The following is a 19,359-nucleotide window of genomic DNA, read 5'->3' on the forward strand; positions in this document are numbered from 1 at the left end:
GGCATTCGTTGACAGTCATTGATCTTCTTTATTTGATTCCCAAATCTTCCTCATTGTACCGGCATATTTAAAAGTGTCGATGGTACAAAGTACAACTCTAACCAAGTCTTTTATCCATATTGACACACTCTCGGCAGATTTCGGATTTTACCTAAAACTAGCACTAAGTGCCAAGCATTTAGGCTGGAACGAATCTACTTACGTAAAAGGTGGTTGTGGCCGGTGGGAGGTTAATGGTAGAATGTGTCGGGAACTTCCCGCACCATCGGATACGTATGGTGAATGGTATACTTCTGCATGAATTGACCAAGACTGTGTGAGAATCCCTGGACATCAAGAGAAGTCGTAAGAGATTTTGGTACAATACCTGTAGTTGACAATATAATGGAAACTTTCTCGAGACGCCAAATTTCTTTGGTTTCCCGTGCCAGTGGCACATAGTTCACATTCCTTGCAGCGGATTCCCGTTCAATATTGTTATTAGGGGGGATAGTAGCATCAATAATATACGTGGAGCGACCCGTTTTATCAGAAACCGCACATCAAGCTTGTTTCCAACGCCGAACTCCAAATTCTGGACAGGTTGTTATCCACCCGTTCTTTCATTATGAGCTTCTTACAAGCTCGGGTGCCGACGACGACGTCCTGAATGACACACGTAAATCCCTCCCGTCTCAGCAAAGAAGTCATAAAAATACAATTCACGTATTCACTGTGCTTTGCCTTCGAACTTACATTCATCGATCTGCTTTTGGTCTGGCTTCACCCCAGTCAGAGCATTCAAAGATTGATCTTTCAAGTTAAGTGGAGTCAGCCAACAGTCTGTTTTATAAACAGCTACATGCAAGGGACTTGCATGCTCTTTGCTGTAAAAATAAGCGCGCAGCGAGTCGACTTTGTGGTGATGTTGTGCCACCACGTCAACGATGCCCTTACCTCCGATGTCACAAGGCAGGTTCATCTGCTCCACGGCATAGTTTGGATGGTGCATTCGGAATTTGGACATAGTCGTCGTCGTTTTCCAGATCGGGTTTTATCTATGCCAATATTCGGAATGCATAAGTCAGTGAAGGGATAGCGAATATATTCAATGCGCTAACATTATTCTTCTCCGAGACATGCGACTTCAGCACCAGCTTTATACGTCGCTGAAATTCGGACACTAGAACATCCTTCAGATCACCAACTCGAGCATGAGTTCCTTGCAGAATTCCTAGGTATTTGTAGAAGTCTGCCTCCTTCATAACTTGGATGTGGAAGTCACCAATGCTATGTTTGGCATGCAGCTAGTGATGGTCTTTGCTAATCCAAATTCCACCTGAACATCACCACTAAACATGTCTATTATTCGCAACAGACTTCTAAAGAGGCCATCAGTACTAGCATACAACTTGATGTCATCTAAGTATATCAAGTATGTCAGCTTATTGTGAAGCCATGCCCTCTAGCATCATTCAGTAGCCATAAAAGGGATTTCAGTGCCATGTAAGACCAGAGAGGAGTCAACGAATCCCTCTGGAAGACGCCTCTCCAAACATGAATAAGCTTTAGGATATTAACAGATGAACGCTCTGATAGGGCTGTCGCCAAAAACTTTATCAGTTTGGGATCAATACGATACAGACGTAGGATATCGATTAGACAGGTATGCGAGAAAGCCCTGGCATAATCGATATAGCCTAGTTGCCTGTACTAATTCAACTACCGACTCGATAATGAGTTGCTCTTTGCAATCCCTTGACCCATCTCGCAGGTCTACATACACTTTGGATTATTACCGCTTTGAATTAAACTTTGTGAAAACTTTTGAGATTGGAGAAATCGGTAGTCATTAGGTTAGTCGCGAGTGGAATTTACGGATAATGGAATTTCGCACGAATGTTTTTTATATGCTGTTATTTAGGAGTAGCACGTGGCAAATCGCTGCCACTCACACTTGAGGGTTCCAAGCTTTCTTCGGGTTCTGTTTAAAACGTGTGATCTATGCACTCTGACTTGAAAAAAAATCTAGCCAAAAATTGCAATACAGAGCGAAGCAGATATGTGTGGATATGCTCAATACCAAGAAGAAGTTCCTATGGACAGTTCTCAAGTTAATAAAGAACCGTGAGTGACACGCTATTCCCTTTGTTAGGGGGCCATGACAATCGTATATTGCAATTTTTGTTTACATGGATCGAAACCGCAGAATATGTCGATAAAATAAGACTTTAGACTCTCGTCGAAGCTTGTTATGAACAGGACAAAGTCTAAAGAAGAAAAGATCACATGACTCTAGCTGAATCGCAATTTTCTTTGTCTCATCAAATGTCAATTCTTTATCAATATTTGTTAGCCTGAAGCAACAGCAGTACCTTTGGATCACAATCTCGATCAATTTTCGTTCAAGTTCACTCAGGACACCAGGGATTTCTGAACAGTAGCGCTCATTATGATTCTAGATAGAGATCGAGCAAGGGAACATTTACTTTTTCCAAGAATTTGGCAGTGAACTTTCGAGCTAAAAATATCTTTAATATACCATTAATAGGTAAAGGCCTTTTACCAATATGATGTCATTTGCAATATAATATAAGATCGATTCATAAATAAGTTAAATTTCTGTGTAGTCACTACTGCGTTCTATGGGAGGGAGCAATATCATGGATTTCTCGTTAAAGGAATTATACTCGAGGGACAGGTAAAATTCACTTTGCTATCCATTTCTTATTTTTAGTTTCAACTTCTCCTTGCCTTCTATTAATTAAAATAATTGTTTTCTATGGTTAACACGTGGGTAGTAAAATGAGGCGTCATCGAGCTGTCGATAAAAGTGGAATTGAACACCACAACGGATATGCCACTAGAAGGGTGTGTCCTGTGCAATTAAAATGCCATTTCCAATTTTGTATCCTGTGCAACATCGCAAGTATGTATTTATAGCAAGGCATGGAATTTCAACCCCTTCCATCTCAACATATTCTAGTTACACCATGATTGGAAGCTACTTTCAAAGTTCAATCTCAATTATCACCAAGGCGACTTTGACATTTTATAGAATCTAATTAGTTCGTCAAAATCTATTTCCAATTTCTAAGCCACTTTTCAATTGGACTCAAATATCTAAAGTGCTGCCATTAATCCTTATAAAAATTGAGCCGTACCACATAACATTTCGCTTTCAAAAAGATTGAATTGACAACAACTTGTAACGAGAGGAAAACTCAAAATCAAATTCGTTAATTAGCGAGTAACCGATTTTTTTGCCGATACTGAAGCTAATTGAAAACTGGTCGTTGGAAATGTCATGGTGAGTTTTGCAAATAAAACCTTTTAATTGGTGTATTCCCACCCTGCATGTCGATGTGAAGTTGTTTCTCTTCGGGTAATCAGATCAACAAATGAAATCCCCTGGCATTTAAAGGCCGGTTAAACAAAAAATTTCGTTTTTGAGTTAATTATTGAAAACACGTGTTTTCTTCAATTTTGTATAATTTGATTAATGGTTGCCAACTTGACAAAGTGTATGGTATAGACATGAAATGAAATTTAACTACTTCTACTAATGTTTGCAATAATAATAGTTCGATACGTGAATTACATTACTTGGAAGACGAATACTCGAATTGTATTGCAGAAAAATTAAAGCTCCTTCCTCCATCATATGCATAATTGGCTGGGTCTATACTGCATCGCAACCTGCGTAGACTCATTACATTGGATCTTTACCCTAATCCAATTTGATTGATTCAAGAAATATTAATACTATTTAATGAGCCTATATGGAGCGCTGCAGTTGTGCAGATTATATCCAATTGTTTTCGCTTATCTTCTTCTCAGGTTTTATTGCTGAGATTAAAATTCTCTAGGGTCCAAGTTCGTTGGAGAGGGTGACGCGTTTATAGTTTACTGTTGCCCTATAATGTTGTTTCAATATTTCTATGCTGCTATGTTATTTAACTTTTGAATCTCCCATTTGATTCGAAGTTTTTCAGCACCACATCCGTAATTGTAATTTTGTGTCATCTGTATATGCAATTGGTCCTTTCACATTGTTTAACTGGAGCTGGATTCTAGATATCCATTAGTTCTGTGGAGACGCTGCAGTGTTTGAGCGGCTTAGCGAGGATTTACCCGGGCTCTACAAGAAAATCGCAGCATAACTCACCACGGCTGAGCAAGTCGGAACACACCCGCTTGATCGGCTACCTGTCAACCGTGAAGCCGGTGTAACAACCGGGCTCATGACAGTCTGCAGCCAGCCGTTGAGCACACAGGTCCATTTTAGTTGGAGCTGCAAATGGAACTATTTTACCCTTCCTCGTTATTTTAATATAAGTAAAATAACAGAAAAGAACAAATAAAAGCTCCTCCCCTTTGTAAGTGACGTCAGAAACATGTCTCTGAAAGTACTAATCGAGACCTTTGATCTGTAACCCCACATGGCTATACTCGGTGAACAAAACTTTTGCATCCTTTTTAAAGTTTTGTGTAAGACAAAACCTTATTAAAATCGATTCGCTATCTGTCTGCCACACGCATTTTTCTCGGAGACGGTTATAGCGAAAGGTCTGCGAAGCCGGTGCTAGTTTGATCATTGATCTCATCTCTTTAACGGACCCATTCCAAGAAACTACTCAACCAAAAAATCTGAAAAAAATCAATAGTCGGGCGCTATATGGTACCTAGGCTTCAAAATAAAAATGTGATGCGTATGAGGTTCACTGCTATCAAAATAGTGCTTTGCAGATCAAATCATTTGTGTAAATGGCTTTTTAAAAAGTAGAGGGCAATTGAATTTTTAACTATGGACACAGGGAACTGTTAGGTACTCATCATTCCTTACATAGGGGGAACAACCTTTTATACCTGAAGCGTCTAGCTTCCGGTTTCCCGGCTTGTTTTAGATATATGGGAACATGTAGCAATGTAATTTAGTGCATACGCGGGAGCTCTCAGTTGCAACTTCTCCATCGAATTTTAGCAAATGCGTATAACCGTTTCTGAGAAAAGTGCGTGTGGCAGAGAAACAAACCAACATTGAACCGACTTTGTCGAAAATAAAACTTTAACAAGGGTTTTCATTCTAGAAATTTAAAATATAATATAATAATATTATTTAGGAAGACCGAGATGCATTTTGAGGTATGGTTTTCATTTACGTTCATCAGTGTAAACTTTTTTTAAGATTTCTTAGTTGGAGAGGCTCTAAGAATGAGACCAGTTTCACATTTCGGTCACATTCTGGCAACAGCCCGGAATATTGGACGCTTGGAGTATAAAGGTTTTGTGTTCATCATTTCTGAGAAATTCCCTATCCACGTTTTCCCATTCGAATATGCCTCCAATTAAGTATATTTTTTTTTGAGGGAATTTACGCACAGAGTCTTGAACGCCCACAACAGTAGGCCGTCAGACTACTAACTAAATACCTCCCTGTCATCAGAGAACTAAGTTGCAACCGTTGGACACATTACCTCGGATTTGTTAGCCTTCAAGTCAGGGAATCACTTGCCATCCGGACTCTCTACTGGTTGAGTTCAATTCTCTTCGGGATAAGAAGAGCCCGAACCTAATGCGCAGCACGACAATGTTTTCTAGAGAGAGCTCCTCTGTGTCTCTATGAAGTTGCTGACGAAAATCGTCGTGTGCTCAGCGTCGTTCGCCACTCCATTGCAGAACATACAATCGGGATACCGCGCCTTCCGTATCCTGTGCAGGTGACAGGAAATCTCCATACCTACTTAGAAGTTGGGTAAGAAAGTAATCAATCTTACCGCGCGTTTCCGTTCAGCCACGGGTGTAAATTGTGGATGACCAGCGCAAGAGATTTGCCACTCGGTAACGGTGCGTTGATTTTCTTCACGAACGACAACCTCTTTTAAGTTTCCGTCCTTGTAGCTGTAGATAGCATTACGTCCCATGTCAAGGAGGGCTGCGGGGATCACTCCCGCAATCACCATCATGGCCGATTCGGAGGTAGTGCGGTAAATAGACGCCACTCGCAAAGCTCCCTGTTTCTGCACTGCAGCGAGGCGTTTACGATGCACGTCCTTGTCAAGAGCATCAGCCCATACCTCCGTGCATGGAGCAGAACCCACTGCGTTGCTCCCATAAGAAGACGTCTCCTTATAAATATTGGGCCCCTCATTAGCCGAATCACGGGTGGGACTCTAGCTGCAGCCCTCTTCGTTGCTGCTTTGATTCGCTCGATGAAGCTTCATCTTCGAGACGCGCATAAATACAAGGTATCTAACCACTGATTTTGACTCTATAATCAACACGCCGTTCGATATGGGACGCAAGGTCAGAATTTTCTTTCTGGTTTTTCCAGCACGGGTCTGAACCCGAACTGCGTTGGGGATAAGTCGCCGGCAGCGCGGACCGCTTGAGCGAATCAACTCGGCCGTGTCAAACATACACAGTGGTCCCTATGTAGACGACAGCTCCAGGTCTCCTTACCTCTTACTGTTCAGTGCGAGTCTCACTTACTTCCTGCGACAAGGAAAAATGCTCCTCCTTCAAGTAAACGTTGAACGCCCCGAGCAGCAACTCTGGCCGTTGGCGGATCACCAGTTTGTAAACTTCCGCGGGATACCATCAGGACTTGGCACCTTCTTGTTTTTCATAGTCAGAACCGTTTCTTCTTTCCCTCTCATTGTAAAACGCTTTAGGCGCTATTGTTATCAGTCCTTACGTGATCTCTGGGGAATGTGTGTGCGGTGGGGGAGAGGCTACAGTTTCTAAGCACCCAAGCCATGTTGGCTCATTGTACTCGTCTGGAGAATAATGCCCATACAATGCGGTCCATCTGATCGGCACTTAATATGCAGGGTTTGCACATAGCCCCTATTTTTCGGGTGAAGTTGATCAGGTTCTGCCAGCCGCGGGCTTTTCTTTTATTTATCGCACCGCAGAGTTTTCTTTTTGCTGATCTATACTCTGCTTTTATGGCCTATGCGTCTTCGCGGTGTGTAAACGTTGTGCCAAACGGCACAGCTTATGACATGCCTGATCCAACAGCTTCGACGCAGGGGGAGTGCCGGGTTGATGCATGCCGCAAGTAGCGTCAATTACTTGGAATGCAATGTTCTGGAGTCCGCTTGAGGCGTACAAAAATTCAAGAGCTTTAGCATTAAAATCATGGCATCCTCCAGAGCACCAAGCTGGTGCCGAAAGTCCGACCTCGTCTCATTCGGCGTCAGGTAAACGTTAAAAACATAATCCGTTAACACCAAACTCAGACAAAGCCATTCTCTCTGTCTTGGGTAAGAACACGAAATGGAACACCGTCTCGAACCCTCAGCGGTACCCGATAAGTTGGGATGCCATGAAGTCAGGTCCCTACTCCGGCACTACTCGCTGATTAGAATAAGATCAGCTTTTACTTCTGCAGCGAACTGCGTTGCCAACTTATGAGCGGTTACCCTCCGAAGCATGTTAATTTGCAGGATGCGGATCATGCTAGTCGCGTCCTAGTCCTTCCTAGTTTCACCCTAAAGATTTGACACCGTCCAGAACCCACAATGTATGCAACGCGTTCACTAGACGCACCACGATCCTTCCGAAGAGCGCAATTTTCACTTTCGTTGCAGGTCCTCGTTTGGTGAGCTGCCCAACTGCATCTCCGGCATGCCGTCTTCCTATCCGTTCCCTTGCAAGTTGCTGACATGTGTCCATTGTCCAGACACTTCTAGCACTTGATGGAGATTATCCGCATTTGTACTCTGCATACTACCCATCCAATTTTGATTTTTCCGCTGCCAAGCAGTTTCCTCACATATTCCTCGGGGACTTCTATCACCGTAAGTTTTTGGCCTCAAGCATTTACAGAAGTGATACCTATCCGGGCATTGGTTACCTCTAGCCATTTGCGCTCTACGGCCTCCTCCCGACTTCCCCTTCGACTTTTTCTGGGAGCCAGTCATGATTTCGGATTTCTAGAGTGCACATGAAGACTAGACTAGAAAGAAGGACCTTCTCTCCCAGTAACCCCTTGACCGCTTCGCAGAACATACTATTGCTAATCGTCTGCAGGCCCTTTGCTTTGAGTATGGAAGACATTTCGCCTCCTTTGTCTTCGCGTTTCATCTTGTTACGGACTTCACTAAGGACTTCCGGAAATGTCTTGCCTTAAGTCGGGTTAATGAGCAAAGCAGGCGGTCTAATCCTTTTTCGTTTCCTCGTCTTTTTAAAAGCCAGTAGTTTTGGCTTATAGCCTCCTTGTCTTTGGACAGACGGGTCTCCGGCAAAGAAGCCAGTTGCTTCCTTTTATCCTTCCTCGCCTTCTTTCTTTTGGAAAGTGCGTCTGTTTCTAGTTTCCAAGGATCTTCCGCTGCTCTCCACGTTCGCCTGTAGAAGGAGATGCGTTCCAGTAAATTCTCTACTTCCATTAGCTCGTTTTTGACGTTCCTCTAGAGGAACGTTGCAGACCGTATACCCTTCACTACTGTCGCACATTTCTTGATGAGCCTTTCCTTTTCAGCCCTAGCTAGAACGGTCGACTGTACTTCTACTTGGTTCGTGTCCGAATACAAATGCTCAGAATTAGACTCTAAGTGGGCTTTTTTCCGGAACGGGGGCACTACAGAGTATTGGAGTGCGTTAGTCGCACCAGTTGTTAGGGCTTCCTCTTTATTTGGACATACCGGTGTTACATCGGGTATTCCAGTCCTCGCTACCTCTTTCGCTATTTTTTTGGTTCGCCTAAACGCAGTCAGTTCTTCCTCCTTCCCTGTTATTTCGTCTATTTATTATTTTGCATGAAAAATTCATCAGCGCATAGTGTGCAAGAGAGCAGCTCGCAATAATCAGGAATGGGTGTAAGTTCGGCTATTCCAGTTCCCTGAGGCTTGACCTACACTTTGCTGGTCCCGGAACTCACGAACGGATCAGCGCTCGCGTAGGGCAACACGGTCTACCAGTTCATTACACACTATGATGCCTCGACTCCGGGGACCCCCGGTCATTTGCGATTCGCTCTTCGCCGAGAGGCTTTCTTAAGGCTAGTACTTAGAACGCAGATATACTGTCAGCTAGGAGGTCAGAACTACTTACTCGAGCACCTCGGGGACTTCACTCCCGGTATAGTAACCAACCCGTTAAATGTCGTTGACGACGAAGGGAGAATATTCATTAATATGTAATTCCTTAATATATGCATATGTCTAAACTCCAACTCTGCCGATGACGTCATAAACGTCTTAGAATGCGATAAATTCACGTGAAATATAGAGTGTCGACCTCTTGTAACTTTGTTAATAATCGTTTGACCTACGGAAGAAAAAGAAAAAGTTTCTTATTAAAGCAGGCCTAGACCGGTTTCCGGTTGTTACGCACTGCTATTATAAAATACATCAGCATGCTCTTCCAACCAACAAAATTATATTAATTGTTCAGCACTACACTAATGTTTGACATTCCTGCGAAAGTCATCCTGCTAATAAAACCGGCGATGACGAGCACTATGACTCAAGTCCGGGTTCAACAGACGCTAATTGGTCCATTTGTCACTTAAATAGGGTAAAAACAAGGTGAAGTGTTGGCCCCTATGCTTTTTACTTTACCACTCTTGCATGTAATCAGAAAGCTTCCCATTGACACCACGTGGACGTCTGATCGGATAGTGACATACGCTCTCACCTCTATGACTACGTGCTTTTGTCAGTGGCTGAGGCTGAGTTGAATTGTTGAATGATTGGATACTTATTGTCAATGACGATATGGTAAAGAAGCCCAAATGGAAGACTCGGAAGCATGCCCATGCTAAGGCAGTCGAATGAAGGAGACTGGAGGCGTTTCGTCTGTGAGGATAGTAAGGGGAAGGGTCTACCATACATGCAAAGAGAAACGGCGTCACCACATTGCCGGCATGCTGACATAGCGCAATAGTATTTGTGCCTTATTGGTGAATTATTTCCGAGATCTGAAGTTTCGGTGTCTTCTGTCAATCGCCTTGCTTTAGCGCATTTTGGGCAGGAAACTGCTGGGCCTATCAGCGAGTCGCGTTGTTACTGTATCTTCCTGTTCGTCTCACGATTTTGATTGATCAGATGCTGGTATTGTTCAGTGTTCTTCCTCTTGACCTGAAAGTAGTCCGGCGTTGGTGGACTTAGCTAGTGGAGATCAGGGGTAGCGTTGTGGTCTAAACGTTGCTAGATGCCCTTGTAACATTTAAGTGGCAGTTTAAATGGAATGAAAGTGAAAAACTCGGGTGACAAACGAATAAGTGAATATGGCTGCCAGAGGAAGTTTAATCGTGAACTTCTGGCTTGAGATGAGCTTTCTTCTGAAAGACTATGATATCCTGAATGCGTTTCTCTCCTCGCGGAGCCTTCTGTGTGCAACAGATTCAGAGAACTAGTTTCATGTGCTGATATCAGGGAATCTAAACAAAATGGGCGTTTATGTCGTGATCTATATCTATGATTCTAGCTACAGCCTTACAATATTGATGATGATGATAACGAAATATTTCAATGCGCTAATGCATACTCGTTACCTCATCTGCAGTGTAAAGTGCAATTGGACAATTGACTGGTAGACCTTAAAGGTTAGAAGCAAATCATGGGTAATTAAGCTATTTAAATTTTTAAAATTAAAAGAAAACATCTTCACAAACACTTTTTTAATGAGACAACCGCCGTAATATTTCCTGAATTATCATTAACGCCTTCCATAGGAAGCGAGATAGTGTACTTTACGAATTACCAAACTTCCTTGCAAAATGTTCGTGTTAACAATAATACCTTCTCCATCTTGCATTTTCTAGCATATAGACTTACTATTATCATATTGCAAGGCCCCGGTCCTGGTCCCACTTTTTTAATTGGGAAACTGGGAGAAGAAAGTCTTTTCTTGTAATGAGCAGATTTTATGATAATTTCCCGAAAGACGAACAAAACTGACTTGTTGCTATTACGACGTACCCGCTCCAGTGGTGTGTCAAAACTACCTTCAGTATCCAAACAATTCCTCTGTGATGGGAATGTCCTCATGTAAAACTTGAATTAAGGTCACTCCAACAGTTTGCTGAAAGTTCACCAACTAATTTACCCGAATACTGGCAGATTGTTTCACAAAATACTTGAAAATTGTTGGGAAACTTAACAGTTTGTATACTCCAACTATCAGAATATTTGCTAAGAGAGTTGTTTAGATAACAAACAAAATTAATGTTTGTTGGGAACAAAATTTTGATGTCCGGGCAGATTCCCAGAAAAGTTTAAAGTCATTGAAAATATTTAGCTGGAAGTAGGAGTTTAATATTTATCTGCAACTGCGAGAACGAGTTGAGATTAAATCAAATACTAATTAGCGCCCATTTTAATTACACATTAATCTACTTTGAAGAGAATGTTTTCTATGAGAAATTCTTTAATTAGGGTAGATTACGGTAGCAATTACATTTGCATAATCTGAAGAAACACTTCTGAGATAACTAGGACGGTTGGAATTCACGGGAAAATTTATTTTTGCTCTGATCTGTTTGAATAACGCTGAATTCCATATAGGAAAGAAAAAATAGAAATAACAATTTCGTTCCAACCCCCTGAACATTAATTTCAAGCTGATTTTTACTATCACAACGTAAAACCCCAAAAGCAATTCATATAATTTAAAGAAACAATTTTCATGGGATACTCAGCGGTACCGCAGCTACTTGGAAATCAAACCGCATGTCGTGTCAAACTTCTATAAATTCGCATCAAAATCGAAATGAATCAGGAATTCTAAAAAGTATCGAGTGGATTCGTTATCAAACGCAGTTCTAACTGCTGACTGTGTGTGAATAAAGTGATTAGGAAACGTATTTTCTACCTTTGCTTATATGTTAAACCCCGCGCAAAAAAGGGGGAAACTTAACAGACACGAATTGTTTTCCGGACCAGCCAGGAGTAGACATTGGGGTAGGTTGGAGGTGACCAAGATGAACTTTGAGAGCAGTTATTCGTTAATAATAAACTTTACTGTTGTGAATTCCATATTACACAATTGGCGCCCAACGTGGGAATAAATATACGTTAGGTATCACGACAGTGAGCCCGTGGAAGATAGCGTATTCCGACTTCCATTTTTGTTTTAGCTTTGACGAATGGAGATCACATCAGCCTCTCGAATTTATTACCGGCTAGGCTTCATGTGCTCTTGATTTCTTCTAAGTTTCGATTACATGCTATTTTCCTATGAACTAAGTGTTCCTAAACTGGGTTTCAATCTACCATCCGCTCCTTGGATAGCATACTTCGGTTTGAGGCTTATTGTCTCTTAGATGAATGCCTTCCGAAAGTCTCTGGATTGTAGCTATGCGTTGAAAAGTATTATCGTTCGACCTTCTGAAGAGTATACTTCCCTACCTTTTGCAAAATCATTTTTGTCCAATTATTTTGAAAATTTTTATATATTCTTCTGGAGAGAGAATATATCTCCCGATTACCGATTTATGTTGTCTGAATGAGAGAAAGGAAAAAAATGCTCCTGCAGAAAATCTAAACAATCGAATCGATTAGGAAGAATCACTTAGAAAGTAGCAGTAATAGAAGGGCAATTCGATAAAGAGAAGAAAAGATTCTATGCAAATGATTTCGTTGCCATAAACCATTGTGCTTAAATTCAAGCCACGAATGCTCGAGAAACTTGCATTTTTCGCGTACTGTTATACGCCACGTAATTCTAGGGTGATCCGCACACTGGCCATTCCGGAATTCTTGGTTCCGGTACATGTCATAACTCGCAATAAAGTTCTCGCTTTTCTCAATGTGTGGTCTATCCACTGCCACATCCGTCCTTTCATCAACACGTCCACCCACAGAAATGCAAACCATATGCAGGCAAAGTTATTCATTTGTCGTTGTGTCAATCCAAAATACCTCGATGACACGAATTAAATATGAGTTGATGAATGATTTCCATATCCTACTCCCATACAAAGCAACACCAGAAAAAATATTAGCACGAAGGAATCTCAACTAGATATTGGTGTTGAGAAAGATTCTATGAAACAACGCTACCCAGGCATATAAACTGGACGCCTCGAAGGTTTCTTGGAATTCTCAGGCCATACAAATGAAGAAAGCTCAAAGAAGAGCGAAACCTCAAAGGCCGCGCCTCTTGAAAATCCGAGGCTAGAGTAGTATTCATTGAGGACATGATCCGCCGTCGATCGGCGCAATCGGGTTAGGAGTTGTACAGGTGTATACATGCGGTGGAGCACTAGTTTTTACATTTTTTTTAAAAACTCCTCTCCATGGCGCCGTTTTATTAATTTTGAGACATCTGGGATAATCTGTAAGTCCAACGTCCTTTCAGTGAATCATTCATCCCTTCTGCCACTCCAGTATTGCTCCATTTCTTGCAACTGTCGACGATAGCTGTAAGAGTCGGCGATTGTAAATGTTGGGCCATAGAGGTGTCGACCCCGGTTCGCCAAGATGTTATCATACAAGAGCTGCTTAAAGCAAAATCAAGCTTACCACTTTCGAAATTAGGAGCCGACTGCGTTACCTCGAGCCCCGTATCAAGGTATGGCTTCAAGTTTAATTTTTGGTCAGTCATGACTCCCAGATATTTCAGCGCTGATTACGAGTATATGGCATGTTTGCCAATCGTAAATTTATTGGCGTTTGCTTTCTTCGTTTGGCGATCAGAACTACCTCCGTTGTAAGCTCGGCAAGCGCCAGGCCAGCACCTTCCAGCCAAGATCTGCTTTCTAAAATTTCCTCGTTTGAAAAAATCTCGACCGCCTTGATGCCTTCTACCACGGTAATCACTCCGATATCATCTGCGAAACCGATAACCGTCACCGTTTACGGAGCTATAACGTCAAATTTACACCCAATCCTATTATACACAGGAGAGGTTCAGGGATCGATCCTTGTGGAATCCTACAGGTTGTCCGATGTGTCTATTATAACACAATAGTCTTTCCTATAACAATTAGAAGTTAAAACTCAACACCATCTCCATCATTACTAGTATCGATTTTCTTGAATGCTCAGTTTGCCACTGCAATTTTCTTGGTATAGTTTCCCCTCGTCCTACACTCCACCTGACCGATAATAGACTGATGATCGCTGTGCGTATATTCCTCGCTCATTTGCACATTCAAATCATTGGATAATGTGTCGCTAGCTAAGGAAGGTCGATCCCATATCCCGTCTTCGAAAAGTATTGACTTCACCGATATTCGCCAAGACGATATTCAGATATGAAAATGTTTCAATCAACATGCGGCTTGGATTTGTTCACGACTACCCAAGTCTTTAGTGCGTTCAAAATCGGTAACTATTATAATTTGATTGTGGAAACTTGCATCGGCAACAAGTCTTTCGAACATTAGTATGAATTTATCTAGGGTGAGGCTGCTATACAATGGCAGATATATATGTTTCCTACTTAGTTCGTGTGAATCCAATGTTCAGATTATTGATTGTCCTTCCAATAACTTGGTTTCCGTATGCTCAAATTTCCGCTTTGGTTCTTCTATCTGATACTCAAACACTACTATGCAGATCTCTGTATCACTCGCATTTGATGACGACATCAATTTTATTTTTTTCGAACGCACTTTGGAGAAGCAGGTCCTGGGCTTCCTGGCAATGATTCAAGTGCAGCTGCAAAAAATTCATCTATAGAGAGCTGAAAAGGCCTCCTTGTGCGCCAGGCATCTACTACTATGATATGGTCGATGTCACCGTTTTTTGTTTTTTCCGCATTGTAGACATTTAGGCTCATCATTGCAATCCTTTGCAGTAAGACCTTCCCTCTTCGCATCTTCCGCACACTATCGAAGTTACTCTAGCAGTCCCTTGCAATGTGTCCAAATTCCAGATATTTGAAGCACTTCTTAGGTGACAGCTAACCCAACCGATGCGAATTTTGTCAGTAGTAACCGATTTTTTCGCATCTCATTGGATTCATCTACCGAATTTAAACTGAGCTGTGGTTTTAGGAACTCACAGATCTTTCCTATTGTGGGAACCTCCACCTAAGTCTTTACATTCAATCACCATTGAATCTTGACTCATTTTCACCTCCGTTGCTTTATCTGAGAATGAGTCGATTTTTTATGCAGGTCTTGTGATTTACCTTCGCTGCTCTTAAGTTGGAGTTCATTCGTTCGCCCAGATCCGATAAGGGAGTGTCTGCTTTTACCTTCTGCAGTATTTCTGGGTACGTTAGCTCGCTTGCTGATGTTATGATCAATGCGTCTGACAGGAATCTTTTTGCAGCCTTACGTTTTCTCTACTTTTGTCCAAGTAGAGTCGGTGGTATGTTTTCACGGGTAGTCAGGTAAACTTTCGTGAGTTAAATTTGTTGGTTGGATCGATGGTATTTTCTCCATCTTCCGTTTTGGCATTCGTTATGAAGATTCCGTATTATGATAGTACCCCAGCACCGTGCTTTCGGGGTGTTAAAGCCTCTTTCTCATTTCGGCAGCGCTCGACCGACAAACTTCATGAGCTTTGTGATCATTGTACCCAACTTTATAAAGGCGTCTTTGTCTGCGTCGTTTGCACTATTAGTGCCACGTATTGCTGGCTTCCTTATCGCTTTCAGCGTGTTTATTCTCAGATTTCTAGTCAGCTTCGTTTGTTCTTAATATCCGAGCGCTACGCTTAAAATGGTCGTTTACGTTTGTAAGCGCCTCTCCTACAACACTCTCGCTCGTGTGCTGTCCGCCCATTATGGCGATAACTCTCGGCGATGGGGCAGATGTTTCTTCTCCGCATTGAGTTCCATACTCTAATTCGGTTTATTTTCTAGAACTTTTAAATTAGAACCTGCAATTTTATGAATTAACTACTACAGGCACTGCCGCCCATGATACTTGTTTGACTATATTCTTGCTTAACGGAAATATTTATTTATAAAAAAGTTTTCTGAACAGATCAGGATCGGTCCCAAGGTATTAGGAACTGCGCTCATTTTTAATTTTTTGGTTTTTTGTTTCCACCTCACTTTCACTTATTATTCGCGCAGCGTTCACAGCTTACAAAGGACACTGAAACCTTCAATTTTCGTCTATCTCTCAGTTACATGTACTACCGATAAAAACGTTCGCTAAAAAGTTCGGAAATGTGAACACCCACGCATGCGGTGAATTACATTACAAATAAAAGATCTCGAGAAGTACTGGTTTCAAAGGGGAGGAATGCAGACGTCCGAAAGGGGTCAATTACTATAAGGACCCATTCTCACTATCCACTCAATCGAAAAATCATAAAAAAGTTATGGTGGTCCATGCACATTGTATCTAGGCTCCAAAATATTTCCCGTTACCGTTATCTACTAAAATAAATAACAATTGAATATTATTTTATTTGCAAAATTTACTGCTAAGTTCATCTTATATCCGTAAAATTAAGTAAGTTCGGTAATATAAGCTTCAATATGATGCATAATTGTGGAAAGTTTGGTGGAAATTCTACTATTACTCATAGGTCAAAGTTTGCCTATTTCGAATCAAACTGCTACCCCATAGTAGATGAAATGGCTGTTCCACATCAAATTGAATGTCATTAAACTTATAGACACTACGAGTTATATATGAATGGAGCTTTCGTATACCCAAATATTCTTACATAAAAACTTGTTAGCTTTTAGGTTTAGGTCGACCCTGACTAACTAGGATGGTCTTTTTAATTTAAGTGACCAAGTTCCTATCCTGCTCATTCTCCGCTTCTGTAAATGATGTCCTTTTCGAAACCCACTAAGCGAGATCTTTTATTCAATACCGCGCAAGGTAGAAAACAATTCTGTGTTAGCAAATTCAACTTAAACTAATGTCATGGACTGCAGGCGCGTGAGTCTACAGTTGCAACATTTCCATCAAGTTTCGCTCCAATGGTTGTACTTATTTCAGAGCGAAACGCGTGTAACAGGCACACACACAGTAAATCAATAATACGTATTTGGGAAGACCACAAACCGCAGATACGATAACTGCTTTAATAAGATTTTGTTTTACCCAATATCCTAAAAAGAACGATTGATCCTTTGTTATTACAGTGAAAGGGTTTGATTTTCACAAAATGGGATTGACTGAAGAACAATAGAACTGACTTTTCTCTGTAGGCACCACTCAACCGCAAAAACAATGCAGCTTGAAAAATACGAGAAGATTTCTGATTTTTCCTGTGAAGACGGGTTACATTTCCAAGTCCTTTATTTACCACTTTACTCCCTCAAATATTGCCACACATGTACATCCATTATACTTTTGTGTTTTCGATTCAATTTTCCTTCCTCCAAGGCCAATCAAATCAAATCCAATTTGGAAGAGAAACTAAAATTGTCTCTTGCCTATAAGACAGGAGCAGGAGTCTAACATGTCTGCTGTCAACAAAATGAACCTTTTATGAGCAAAACATACCACACGTCCTCCCGAAAAGCCACAAAAGTTAATCACCATTTCTGACACAATAAAAGATGACAAGAATAGCCGTTTTCGGGGGGTTTGTGAGCCAAAAACAAGAAAACATACTGCATTGCGCTCTTCCCAGACTCCTTAAGGACGAGTGATTAATAATTTTTTTCTCTTTACTGAAGAGAAGGATTTGTGGTAATTCTGCCTGATTGTAACAACTTCCTTTCATGTTTAATAACTGCTTGCCGTTTTATCGTGCAGATAAGAGTTGGGGAGGGTATCCTAATGTTGCCCGGGAGGAGACGGCATCTTTCGGATAAATCAGTGGAACCTGGATTTTCTTTAGTGTCTCTGACCAGGTCGTGTTTGTAGGATAGGTTTTATGTGATGAGCAATACTGATTACGACTATGGCGTTCGTTATGTTTCTTTTCGCCTTTGTTTCATTAATACGTTGTTAACGTCCTTGTCGTATACCCAGTATTCTTTTAATGGAACTTAATGAGATTTTTTTTCGAATACTCACACAATGTAAAGTCACAACAAGAAGGTTTCCATGCAACAACAATAGGCCTTGCAGCTTGAAACGCTCGAACTAAAGATGTTCTGTGGGCAATTTGGAAAAGTTTATTCCAAGAATAATCAGATTGTTTTCAGGATCCCACTGAAAGTTAGAACATTTTTTGGGAGGTGAATCAGAAGATCATTGTAAATATGCTACAAACACTACGCCTGCTGACTTTCATTGCTTCTAATTACATTCCAAACAAATATTTTATAGAGTAAATCTGCAGAGGTTTGCGGATATCATAATGGAGCCATAGGAACCGCCTTAAATCCCCATGAACTGTTACTAAGCATCATTTATTAGTCAAAGCAAGGTCTCGGCAGTTTAATTCCAGCAGCGATTCCACTGCACATTTTATGTGTTCGGTGAATGATGAGTTACATAGATTTGTGATAAATTTTGAAGGTAAACAATTAATCACGCAATTTGTTGAAACTGTAGCGGTGGCTGCGAGAAAAACAATTAAAACACGAACATTGTTGATGATAATGAAGTGAAATAGAAATTGAGCGTGGGGTTTCAAGTCAAATTTGAATAAAGCAACTGGTAAAGGGACTGGCGACTTACTCTAATTCCAAGCACATCTCATTAGACCCAGCACTGCATTATTAAGAAAGATGAAAGCAAAGGGAGTATTCATTTACATTCCAAAAAAATCTCATTTCGCTTTTGATTATTGCAAACTAAAAGCACTTCCCATAATGAAATCTTCTATGGCAGAAAACAAGGGATATTTATCTACGGCATTGTCCTTTTGTTGTCCTATTAATATTTACAGTCACTTAATGCGTAATTGTTCGTAAGAAATGTATTTTTCCAGACGGTACTTACATCCAGGATGCTCGAGGAAATTTTCCGAGAAAAGAACGCTTTCACTTCGCTTATTGCTTTGACTTTTCTGGGAAACTGGGTTGCCCTAAAACAAATGAATGTAGCTATAAATCAGAACTAAATCAATTCCAGCGGACTCTTTGTTCCTCATCTTATCCTCGTTTCACCGTGCCTTGATTGCGAGCCTAACTAATTCGCTTTTGTTTCTGGCTTAAGGACCATACAATTTCGTTGAGGATGCTTTTGAGAAAAACGCTCAAATATTTACAAGTTGGATTTGCTTGGAAAGTATCCTTCTTGTAGACAATTCTTACGAAGCAATCCAAATAACACCTGAGTCAATTATATCAGCCTTTTTAGAGAGAGTGCCCAGATGTAAGCTTACGTACTTTCAAGGAGCATGGATACGCTACGTTGGATGCGCTCGCCTTCTTGTTGTTCATTGAATTAGTTCACCAAATACTTTCCTGTGCTCAGCTGTTGTTTCTGCTTTATAACAAGGAACGTGGTTGAAGGGGACAAAAACGGACGTTTAAAGTGTCTGGAACTTTTTCCACTAAATTAATTCAGCAGCTGGCTATCCAGGTTTTCTTGTCTTATATTTCCCAAGTCTT

General features: G+C 41.1%; 1 protein-coding gene across 7 annotated transcripts in view; it reads left to right on the forward strand.

The window, feature by feature from the left end:
- LOC119652680 (tachykinin-like peptides receptor 99D) overlaps nucleotides 1-19,359 on the forward strand; it is a 321,905-nt gene that overhangs the window by 21,519 nt on the left and 281,027 nt on the right. Inside the window, exon 1 of one of the 7 annotated variants that reach the window (XM_038056953.1) lies at nucleotides 3,058-3,289. The exons of the other annotated variants lie outside the window; for them this stretch is intronic. The gene's annotated coding sequence lies outside the window, so the exon portion shown is untranslated. Of the gene's footprint in view, nucleotides 1-3,057; nucleotides 3,290-19,359 lie in introns of those variants that run through there. 7 annotated transcript variants of the gene reach the window in all.

The sequence above is a fragment of the Hermetia illucens genome, chromosome 3 (genome assembly GCF_905115235.1).
Source record: "Hermetia illucens chromosome 3, iHerIll2.2.curated.20191125, whole genome shotgun sequence".
Lineage (NCBI taxonomy): Eukaryota > Metazoa > Arthropoda > Insecta > Diptera > Stratiomyidae > Hermetia > Hermetia illucens.